We start from the raw sequence: 12,747 nt of genomic DNA, 5'->3' as shown, positions 1-12,747 counted from the left end.
GATAGAAAGATTACTTTAAAGAAACCAGGTGTTCATTCTCTGAGATTTTTTTTATAGACTTACCCATATATCTCCTGCTGTTTTCAGCTACATCAGCACGAGGAAGTATGTATTTTTGACTGTGGTGCTGCAAGCTTTTAAAATATATCTATGAAAGATGCCATCCAGTTTGCTGTAGTGGTTGTATGTCCTCCTTTGTTGCAATATGCCTTGCATTACTTAACTCAATTTCCTTCTCTTGAAAATGAATCTTATTCCATCTTTAAAAAGTTAAATTTATTCTTTGAGTTTGAGACACTGATGCCACAGTTCACTCCTCTTTTCCGTACCTCAGTCATCTGTCAACTTTCCAAAGCTTCAAAAATCTCAAGAGAATACAATGAATGTCAAATGTGAGAAGAGTGCTGTCTCAGTAAGTTTGACCTGATCAGGAAAATTTTCTTCTTTTCTTCTCTTTCCTTTTCACCCGAAATGACTTCTTCAGGAAACATCCAATCTTTCTGTAACTCAGCGGATCAAAGTGCTGTATTGTTGGATCTTAATCACATATAAATGGCTCCAGAAGGGATGAGAGCTCTCTTTGTTGATTAGAGGCTTCTAGGCCAAAACCGGTGCCAGCAGCCATAAAGGAAATATGTAGACCTCTGTTTGGTCATTCAGTGAACCATGTCACTCTAGGTTTGACCCACACTTCTTTGCACTAGCTTCCTTCTGCAGGAAGGTGGCCTAGATCATGGCTGTAAAATATATCAATGCTAGCAATTGTAGGCAAAGAGATTTTTTTTGCCTTTCTTTTTGATGTCTCTGCTAATTTTTCTTCTTGCTGTTTCCTTCTTCTCAATGTTACCAGCTTTAAGCACAAACTAGGTTCAAAGTGTTCCAGATTTGTCTGTATTAGACAGAGCGTGTTCTACATCATTGTGGTGTCACAGTATCTTGCAAAGTGTAAGTGCTAAGTATGTGCTAATACCAAAGTGTAAGACCATAAAATATGTTTTGGTTGTGCTGGGTGTTTTGCATATTGGTACTGTTATAGGTAGATGGAGTGCTTCATTAATAACATTTTTTAACCAAGTGATTTTACTTCTTTATAGCCCATCAAGATATTAGAAGAGCTTAACAGGACATAACAGTATTGGATAGGACATTAACAAGACATTGTATTTCTCCTTTTGCTTCAGCTGTGCATTTTTGGGCAGCCATTTTAATGATAATGTCACTTCATGTTTTTACGTGGTACAAGCTGAGATGTTCTTGTTTGTAGAACAAGGTGTAGTTGATATCTAAAGTGCAATACAGTACCTTTCTTACCCTGCTATATGAAGCATGAATTAACTGCATAACTGATAATAGACTTAATATCTCTGAATGTTTGTAGCGAAGAGAAAATAGAGAATGAGAAGTTGTGCATTATTCAGGGTATTTGTGCACAAACATGAATGTTGATGTTCATTGGATTATCTGTCTGTTACTGACATGCTTTAAAATGTCATCCAGTGAAGCAGGCAAACCAAACAACTTAGCTGATCAATCACATACTCTGGATACTGAAAAGAAAATAATTGAACTGTTCATGTTTGCCATTTACATTAGAAAATTCATTGGGGAAAGTAAGTGACAGAGTGTTCACAGAAATAAGGATTGGTTTATATATATATATATATATATATGCACCTATGGCTATCTATGTAACTAGAACAGTATAACTTCAAACGTAGTTTCATTGGCTTTTTAATTCATATACTGTGTCCATAAAAACAGGCAAGGCTAAAAGAGAAAAAACTTCATGTTTTGTCTAACAGTTCTGGTAAAATTCAGAAAAGTCAGATAGGTCAACTTTTAATTAAAAATGGAGTATTCAAATCCTACTAGAAGCATTATGGTCTTGCATGTGTTTTGTATGAAATGAGCTCTCTTACTGAGAATTCAATGAGAATTATCTCTCCATGAGAATTGCTCTCCTCCCTCCCACAAGAACAGCTGAAAATCTAATCAGACCACTGGACAGTGGGGTTTTTTTATAGGATTCAGTTGTACTTGTTCGTCCATGCTTGTCTTCAATCTAAACCCAAGTGATTTAATTTATACCTTCTTTTTACTGATAAATACTGTTAATACATTTAAACTCTTGTGAAAGTAACAAAGGAAACATTTTTGTTTTCTGTGACAGATGTCACTGTTCAATCTTGATTTTTTCTAAGCATTGTTCACTTTTCAGTATACTCTTCTTCAAATGTTGTCAAGTCCTTTTGCAGATTCATGCTTTCTAGCTGGCGAACATCAAGCTGATACACTACCAGCTGGACTGGACATATTTTTTTAATATGAAGTAATTTCTGCTGTCATGGATTAGACATCTTTAGAAACAGGATGTTTTATTGCTTGTAAATCATCTAAAGCCATTTTATATGGCTGATCTCTACTTACGCTCTCCAATTCCTGCTGCACTGCCTGTGGTCTGACTGACATGATGTTGACACTGTCCTTTCTATTAATCTGTCTGCAACTGGTCTTATAAAACAGTGTGGCTGGTGGCACTCTTCACTGCATGTTGAGTAAATTGCTGTACAATGTGCAAATACTTATTTATTTGAAGTCTTAAGAATGTGATCCCTCTCCAAAACAGTATTGCAGTAGGCAGCATTACATCTTTCCCTGCTTTTCTGGAGCAACGTATAAAACACTTTGTAATGTTAATTTTTTTTTTAGTTGTTGTTAGTGCTTCATCTTGTAAGGAGGTGATTTCTTTAGTGAGAGCACAGTTGGAAACATTACATTATTAATATTTCAAATTCTTGCTCTTTACCAAGTAGAACTTTTTTGTTATAAGTCACTAAAGCATCTGAATTATTAGCAGCATACCATTAGTAAATTGATTCCCTATAAAGCAATTGAACCATTTTTCATTTATGGAAGCAAACATAAAACATGAGTTTGCAATTTCTAGTCTTTTCAGTAAAACTGGCATGATCTGTCTGTCTGTTTATATAGGACTGTACTAAATGTTCAGATCTAAAATGTTATTGAAGAACATATTTTTAGTTGTGTTTTTTAAATATATATATCTACTTTAATTCATTACGTCCTTGCAACGGTTTCTTTTTCTTTGAAATATGGACCACATAAAGCTGAAAACTGGAGATGGAGGAATATTCAGTAACCTGTTGCTAGTTATCCCCTTATGCCACTCACTGAATAATAGACATAACAGGATAGTAATACTAAATCTAACTGGAAGTACCAAGAAAAAAGCCATGATATAGTACTATTTTTAGATTATAGAGAAATCAAAACTCAGATTTATTTTTGTTGTTTATGGTTGAAAGATGTTCTATTTGTTGTTTTATTGCCTTTGTAATACTTCGGAGTTGCACAGGCGGTGGTGATATAACAGTAGATAATATACTATACATCTTGGCTTAGAAATAGCAGAATAGTTATTAATTTTATATCATGTTAATTTTTTTCAATTTTAATTTTTTCAATATTAATTTTTTTTCAATTTTTTTCAATTACTGCCTCACAAATGGCTATTTGTTTTTGATGGGTTTCTCATTCAAGTAACCCTCGACCTCATAAAATACTAAACTCATACTGCAACTTACGCTTTATAATGCCAGATTTTTCCCATTTTCAGTTTATGCAGTTACCTTGTATCAAGTTTAAAAATAATGCTTTAAAAGAATCAATTTCATGGTGAATGCATCTAGTCAAACAACTCATTTAAACAACATCTTACTCGTGTGTAGCAGACCGTTTTACAAGTAACTGAGAGTTTTACAAGGCTGTGTTTCAGACAGGATAATTGGTTGTTTCTCATATGCGAGCTTGAAATTTAAACTTGTTAGCTTCAATATACAGAACCTTTCCTGGCTTGGTTAGGAGTATTCTGTTAAGCTCTTTTTAGCTGTAGACATATATAATAATTCATTATCAAGAAGTGATAAAATGGTACCAATTTTGAATATGTTTCTGTACAAGCTAGTGGTTCAAACCTTTTCATTTGTCACTAGTAGTCAGCAAACTTAGCCTATGGTTTCTAATGTAAAGTAAACTCAATTAGGAATTGCAAATGTGCAGATTTCTGACTTATGTAGAGTGCCAGAACCTCAGAATTTAAAGAAGTGATTTTGCTTCTATTAGACGTCAATTTTGAATAGATAGGTTGCTCACTAAGGTAAGTTGAGAATGCTTAGAAAAGTCTGTTGCATTAAGATATTTTAGTCAAATGATATTAATCTTCTAATCCTCATAAAAGTTTAGTGCCAGCTATACATTTGCTATATTTGATTTCATTTTCAGTGCAGTGCTTACCCCAGGTGTAATGCTAGGGCCTGTTGGTAAATCGGCAAGTCACATCCAAAGGTGGAGGGAAGGAGCTGCCAGCTTGCAAAAGCCAGGTTTCCCTTTCTGCTAGAATCACTTGACAAGCACCTGGTTTTGTTTTTCATTGGTACAGTCATGATACTTGGAGTGTTACTAGGACATAGTGCCTGCCTCCAGGTGCTTTTCTTCAGAAATCATCTGGCTTCTCAATGACTTTAAAAGGTATTCCACAGCTGGCACGTACAAAAGAAAGCCTTAATTCACCTAAAGTAACAATAGTTTCATTACAAAACCTGTTTTACGCTCCTTCAATATTATTTTGAGTAGCTCTTCTTTAAGACCTTAAATTTTACAGATGCTGTCAGTCAGAGTTGGCCACTCTTTGGAGAGATGAGAGAGACATTTTATAAGGACTTGTGGTGATAGGACAAGAGGGAATGGCTTTCAAGTGAAAGAGAACAGGTTTAGATTAGGTGTTGAGAAGAAATGCTTTACTGTGGGGAAGGTAAGCAGTTGAACAGGTTGCCCTGAGAAGCCATGGATGCCCCATTCCAAGAAGTGTTCAAGGTGGGATGGGACTTTGAGCAGCCTGCTATATTGGAAGGTGTCTCAGCCATGGCAGTGAGGTTGAAATAGGGTGATCTTTGAGGTTCCTTCCAACCCAAGCCATTTTATAGTACTTTGGAGCTGTTTTGGATTTTTTATGTCAAGGTTGATATCCTTCCTGAAGTATCAATGTATCTGTCTTATTTCTTGTATACACAACTCTTGATCATTTAATCTCTTTCCTTGGAGTTTGGATCAATATAATGTAGGGAAGTGATCTCTCGATGCAGTAAAGAAAAAAAAATTTCATGCAATAAAGAAAAACTCTTTCTCTTACCCCTTCTCATGGAGTATTTTTACTAAAAAGACTTTTCAGAAAGGTAGAATTCCCTGCTGCAACCTATGCTAATGGAAGGAATAACTCTGGCGCTGAAAAAACAGAGAGAATCTTTACCTTTAAGTTCAATAGTCAAAATAACTATACTCTTCTTTAGCATCTCAGTGCATTCACCCATCTCCTCCAAATCCATCTGGTCATCCATGTCTTTTCAAGCACCACTGCTGCAAATCTCAGTGCAAAGCAGTTTGCTAATATTACTTCCCATTTACTTGACTTAAAACATCCTGTCTTGCTGTAAAGTGCTCACTTTTTTTTCCATATCTATGATTGCTCATGCATTTCTTGTCATTTTAGGATTAGTGGCAGATTTGTTTTGTACATGGATGTTTTCCTGTATACAGGACTGTGTCTGAATTGAGCTGTGTAATTTTTCTCTTGGTATCCTTGTGCATTATGAAGAAATTTAAAAGCAGTGAGGGGGCCTTACTCAAGCAAGGCCTGGTCAGAGAACCCGGAGGGGTTCTGCCATAATTCTAGGTAGAGGGTTAAAAAGTATCAAAAAATAGATGAGTCTGGAGCTGCCTGGAATAGTAGTTTTAAGTGGTGGCTTGCTGTGAGTTTGGAGGCATTAATCTTCTCAGAGACATGGATCTAGAAAACACAAAGTACCTTGCATCCTCTAACCACAGGGCAGAAAGAAATCCTCAGAAAGAGGTCCCACAGAAGTTCCTGATGCTGGAGCAGCTGGGAGGGTCACAGAGCCTATGGCATTCTGACAGCCAGGAACTGAACCTGGCAGTGGCTTGGTCTCTGGGAACAATTTTTACTTAACAAGTACTTTATGTTAACTTTTTCAAATGGATTTATTACACAGATTTTGCTTTTGAACTAGAAATGGTTAATTGCAGTTAGTGCAGGGCTTCCATTGCCTCTATGCAGACTTTGTATAAGAAATAGTTCTCCCTTTGGCAAAAACCTCCCTGAAGGGAGGCTGGAACCCTCTTATACTAATATGTTGTGCTCTGTACCTGGTAAGAGCAAGTTGAAAAGGCACAACTACTGTCTGTGTCTGCTTGTGGTAGCACACACCTCACAGAACCACAGCTGCTTTTGTGCTCAATCTGACTGTTAACTTGGAACAGTGTCAGCAATGTGAATGTGAGGAGCCAACCACAAAGCCCTTAGAAATCCTGCTTTTTGCTGCTGATACAAGGATACATGTCCATACAGTGTTTTGGTGCTTTGCAGACGAGGGCACTGTATACAGATGTTCTTTGTTCAAGTGCTAGATTTGTGTACATGTTCAGGCAAATGCAGATGAATCATCACATGTGCAGTTCCCCAGAAAATACTGCTTATCTGCTATTGGAACAGAAAACATGCTATTTGCAGAAAGAATGTCTTAATAAGGATTGATCTTTGGACTTCTCATTACTCTAAAGGTTATTTTGACATTCAGCATTGCAGGTAAACTTTTTTGGGTTGGGGAGGGAAAAATCTCAGTACTTGTGTCTCAATGTTGTTACTAGTTCAAACCACAATCTGTAGATAAAAGTAGCATATTTTGCTGCTGAAATCAGCATACTCTGTCAGTAGTTTTATATTCTGAAGTAAACCATGAGTACCTGCTGTCTATTTAAGAAAAAAGGATGCTACAAAAACTCTAAGCCTCTGAAAGATATTTCCTACAGGTCTTGAGTGTTGAGTCTCTACTAGTTATTTGAATTCCTTAAGCTATTTAACTGAACTTATAACAAAAACAAACCTGAGTCAGAGATCATAGAGAGGAGATGACTAGTGGTATAGTAAAATCTTTCAGTAGATTTCCTGCAAAATTATCTTTGGATATGTTCCATTCTATACTTTTTGTTAACAGATTAGAATAACTATAGTAATTTAAATGAATTATCCTAAGTTTAAATTGATCTTATATTCAATCAGTTATTTTCAATATAGCTTAAGAATATACTAGAATGTGTTGGGAATACACTAAAATAGAAAATGGTCCTTACATACAGTAAATTGACAATTTTGTGTCTGTGCTCTATGGGGAGGAAGAAAGATAGGTGAATTTTAGATGACCTCCAGATAGCTATCTTTAACCAGGGCTAATTTTCAGCATTGCTTTTTAGGATTTTATATTCTAACACTTTATGTGTAAGTACGTAACTGTCAGACAGTATCTGTGGCAACCCACAGTACATAATAAAACATAGTGAGTAAGAGAGAAAGCAAAAGGAGCAGTAACTTAAAGTGATGTTTGATTTTCAATTCTAAGTATTTCTTTGAAATAAAATAAAGAAATAAAGTGGCATTAAAGAAAAATATTTTACTATGCTTTCATTGCATGCATTTTTGTACAGTATCCTCTTCTCTGTTCTTGTTTCCCTTATCACTCGAGATGGTCTTTCACTTACTCTAAGGTTGGATAATTGTGAGCCCTTATCTTGTTTTTCTGGTTATATAGTTATATGAATCTTCATCTGGAAGTCTGGTTTCCCCTGTATAGGTATGCTGCTGCTCTTCTCATGTTATTTCGATTTCTTCCAGTTGTAAGAAAAGCACATGCTTATATGAATGTAATATCCTGGGTGAATGAAACATGGAAGGCAAAGTATAGGTCTATGTTTTTGGCAGCTACACAATTTACTATTTCTTTTTTACAAAATAACAGAATCTAACAAAAACAATCTAATGCGCTGTAGTGCACTGTTGTGTAACACAAAGAGTGTGTGCAAAGAGTTGATGGATCCTAGTAGCTTCTCAAAGCCTATCTTTGCTTCCATCCACATACAAATCTCAGTGGTACTTCTGCAACCTCTGCAATTTTCTGTCCTCACTGTCATCCATCTTATTTTTCCAGACCAATTGTAACATGACTCTGTCTATCTGTAAAAAAAACACCCCAACTTCTCTGTTTTATAAACCTTCCAGCTCTTTAGCTCACTCCCTCTTTTTCTTGTCTCCTGCTTACATTTGCCAATACTCTGTGCTCTCTGGAATAGTATGGCTCTGTGGATTTGTCAGGCATTCTATTTCTTCATTCTGAATAGTTAGTTATCTTCTTTAAAATACATTTCTTTCAACTATCACTTGTAATCTGAAAAGTGTTGTGACTTGTGGCCACTGGAGATAACAAGGATGGAAACATGCACAAAGCACTGTGTACATTACTTTAAGTCACTGTATTCCCCTTTGTAAAGACTTAGAAGCCAAAAATATCATCCAGCTCTCTTACATAGCTGAGTTGGATGCGTTTCAGGTAGTCTTTTATAAAAGGCAAAATGTAAAAAAAAAAAAAAATCATTGGAAAGCTGTACAAACTAGAAATACCAATTTGTAAAGCATTCACCACTACTTGTGAGATGTACTAAAAAGCCTCTGATGGTTTTGTAATTGTGTTTAGAGAAATTGCTTACCCTGCTATGACACAGAAATGCTAAAGAAGACAGACTTATTTTTTCTTTTGATTTTACCTCAGCAGGTTATATTTTAAAGTTAAAAAAAAGGCAGCTCAATTACATAAATCTGATTATCATATGTACTTAATGGACTCATTGCAAATTTTTAACATTGCGCATACAGACTTTGGATTCCTTGGTGCATTAAAGTCAGTGAGAAGTGAAATCTATATCCTCAAAGAGCTAGAATATAAAAGCATTTCTGTTGCTGATAGTGTTGTTGGACCTCAGCTGGCATTCCTGGGAGTGGCCTTGTGCATAGGCACAGCACATCACCATCCCATCTCATCATCTGAGGCACTTTCATTCCCCTCCCTGTTGTGTAAGAGATATTGCATATGGAATCAATAAACATGAGGTACAGGTGCTTTAGGAGGAGTGCTTATGATGCATAGGTGCATTACAAGGATCCCTCTAGACAAGGATGAGATCACTGTTAAGAAGAAGCATACGAGCAGGAATACGTGAAGTATCTTTTTAGGAGAAGTGAAGTGTCTCTGTAGGATGAATAAATATTACAAAACTTTGGCTGAGAGTTGTGCATGTTACAGCTGCTCTGGTCAGACAGGAGGTCCTCTTTAGCCAAGTGGACTGTCAGATAAGGAGCTTTCTAGCAGATTTTTCAGGAAAAGCATGGATGTGTAGACTCCTGTATGACAGTGGATTAAACTAGTTGATTAAAGATTAAGTGGCTATCAGTCCACTCCACACAATCCTATAAATCCCTGTACTCAGAAAAGAACTAGCAGAAAAGTTGATGTAGCAGCTCATGAGGCTGTGCAGTTTGTAGTAGAGCACACCAACATAAGCTAGAGTGGATTTCAATTTACTTTTTACCATCAGTGGTGATTTAAATAATGAGTTCTACTCTGTGGTTAGTAGGTCAGCATTTGTGGTTTCTATTTAATTTGCCAGAATTTCCTTTCTTTTGTTTTCTCTTTTCTTTTTTTAGACATGACTTCTTTTACCTCCAATGCCATCCTTTTCCTTACTGCAATTGGTGAAAGCTTTTTTTGTTTATTTTAAAGTTGTCTGAAGCAGTATAAATATACTCTGACCCTCTAATTATGGTATTTTTTTTCTGTGCCACCTGCAAGCATTTTACTTTTTTAGCTGCATAGTTAATTTTCTTTAAGTTACAAATTTTATGTAGTTTCCCTTTTTAAAACTTATTGCTATGTAAAGTAGAGTACTCTTGGCTTTTTCTCTTCTCCAAATATATTGAATTTGCACAAGAATTGTTATAGGCAGCTTGTCTGTTGTTTGTAGAGACAGCAAGCAAAATTCCCTCTCTCTGCTGCGTCTTCTAAATGGTTGTTCCAAAAAGCAGATTTTCATGATGTCTGAGAAGATATTATCAGCCTCACAGCTCAGTGAAACTTTCACAGTGTTAATATGGGCTACTCTGGTTTCCCATTATTACTTTGTTTCTTCTCCATGCAGATTTGGAATGGATGAATGAACCATGTCTTATGGTTAATACATGGATTCAGCAAATTAGATTATTTTACTTCAATTCATAGCTTCAACAGTCACGCTTTTACAGTAATAATTGGTAAATCCTGTGAAAGCCTTTTGAAAATTTTGTCTAGTGGGGACACTGACAAGACCAGGCAGCCTTTGATTGGATATAATACACGTTTTGTTACAATTTTTTTGTCACAGTAAAATTTTTCAATGAAACAGCAATGAATGAAAAAATATTTTATTCATTAAGTTCTCTGTTTACCAGCCTGGTAATGTAAGTGATTATCTGAATTTTGTATTTGTTTACAACAGATTAGTTGCAGTGGGCTGGAAGTTTTTCTATGTTGATGAAATTTGGTAGTATAATTTTGAATTTGAATGAAAAATAATGCTTTCAATCAGCTTTTTTTCATGTTGAAAAATAGAGATTACTCTTCTCATATATTAGAACATCTAAGTTTTCCTATAGATCTTATGTTCACATGGGTGGTGAACTGACTAGATGATGAAGTTCATTAATAGAGCATAGAAAATCTTTCAGCAGGGCCTGGTTACTCAGCTTACGTATATCAATTTAGTAACATCAGTTCCACACTGCTATGATAATTTACACCAGCTGAGGTTCTGGGCACTGATCCTTTTTATTGTGTTTTGACTTTTCTAGCACATAGGTTAAGCAACATTTGATAACCATATGTTTAGTGTATTGTGCCAGTAGAATAGGACTTAGAAGGTGGAGTGTGGGAAGAGTGGGAATTGCAAACGTGTGTTGTTAGATTTTATTGACTTCAGAATGTGGCATAAATACAATGTCAGGTTCTCTATAAAACAAGGCCCCCATGTGGAGTCAAGACATACAGTGATATCCTGTAAAAATTAGTAAAGAAGTCTTAAAATTAGATGTAATTGGTTGTGTTTTCTTCTAAGATTATATCTTTAAAAATTTAGTAATCTCAAAGTAAAGTTTTGAAAATGCAAAGCCAGTATGTAAATGTGCATCAAATGCATCGGACTTCTGAAACATGTCTGAGTCTTTATATTTCACTTCAGCATCCATGAGCAGGCAGAAAGCTTTCCACTGTTTGTGCAGAGGGGAAGACAGGAGAGCTTCTCTTTAGAGGTCACCCCTTTGTGCTAGTGTGGTTGAAGGGAGCTGTAAAATAGTAACTGCTGATTATGCAAGAACTGCCTAGGTAGTGTGAGTATTCTGTGAATTTCAGCTTTCTATGGACACTTGGGTGATCAGTGTACATCCTCTTAGGAAATCTGCAGGAAATGAATGTGGATGATGATCAGTGGGGCAGAAAGGAGCTACAAAAACAAGCATGGATGGAGAGCTGAGTGCATTCCAGTGGAAAACTCAACTGTATAAAAAGAGTTGGGCATCTGATTGTGTCAATCTTTTCATGTTTCATCTGTCGCATGTAAAAAATGGTTCTTTTTTCAAGTCTAAAAAAAGTACTTGCTTTTAGAACAGAATGACTTCTTCTGAGTTGAAGGGAGAAAAAGCTAAAGTAAATTGGAAAATATTTGGGTCTGCAAACTTCTTTCTGGAAGTTTCAAAGTCCAGAAAGCCTGCTCTCAAAACTTTGAGGCTTAGCAAACTCCACTGTGGTATGAAGTTTAAATGAGGAAGTTTAGTAACACACCACAAAGTGTCCCTTGAGTTGTGAAAAATCACTTCTGTGCTACTTCTGGTTTAGTTAGTTATTAATTGTAAGCCAATTAGTGTTATTTTTCTAGATTAGTATTAGACACGAGTCATTTAGCAGATCTTTTTTTTTTTTTCTGCAGAAGGTATGAATGAAATAACTCTTGCTTGTGAATATAAGCAATTGTGCTTTCATGCCAGTATCAAACCGTCACATTTAAAAAACAACTGCCTAACAAACGCTTTCATTTCAGCATTCATCTAGGACCTATTACTGCAGATACTCTGAACTGTTCCTTAGTGGGAAAAATTATGACAGCACATCATTAATTCAGTAACATTCTAATTACACAGATAGAAACAGAAAAAAAAATATATTTTGATCTACTTTGGGTTATCCAAATAATTTATCTGCAAAATTTGTTTTACTAAATCTGTTGGCATCTACAGTCACTGAAATATAGCCTAAAGGCATTGTATTTTTCTTGGCTAGAGGCTACCTTGGTAACTTATGTTGTATTTGCTCACAAAGACTCAGTGCTAGTTACTGCCATCATTTCCCTGAGCACGTGTTTCTACTTTTAAACCCAAGTGCTGTCCTTACAATGTAATGACCTCCCTTCATATGGCAGAACCCTAATCCAAGAGACTGTGTAAGGAAGATTGCAGACTGACTTCAGTGAGCTCCAGGGTCTGATGGCAATAGTCTTCCAGTAGAGGGGGTGTGGTGGACATCCTCTGGGTTGTGGGTCTGAAACATCTTAGATTTCTCAGCCATATTTATCAGCTTAACACCAGCAGGCAGCTCTATCCGCTAGCTGCGCTGACACCTTTCTTTGTTATCCTTCCGTGCAGCTTTTGCTTCTTTCCTCGTGTGACAGTCGAGGAGGCTGCTGCTGGAACAGGCAATAAAGCTTCCTTACACTGGTTTTCCAATACGTGATCAGTGCCATTAA

At 36.1% G+C, this 12,747-nt stretch overlaps 1 protein-coding gene across 7 annotated transcripts in view; it reads left to right on the top strand.

The window, feature by feature from the left end:
* ARL15 (ARF like GTPase 15) overlaps positions 1 to 12,747 on the top strand; it is a 269,511-nt gene that overhangs the window by 236,966 nt on the left and 19,798 nt on the right. The window lies entirely within an intron of this gene.

Source organism: Zonotrichia albicollis, chromosome Z (assembly GCF_047830755.1).
Source record: "Zonotrichia albicollis isolate bZonAlb1 chromosome Z, bZonAlb1.hap1, whole genome shotgun sequence".
Taxonomy (NCBI): domain Eukaryota; kingdom Metazoa; phylum Chordata; class Aves; order Passeriformes; family Passerellidae; genus Zonotrichia; species Zonotrichia albicollis.
Note: the sequence above shows the minus strand (reverse complement) of the source record. Positions and strands in the feature narration are given on the sequence as shown.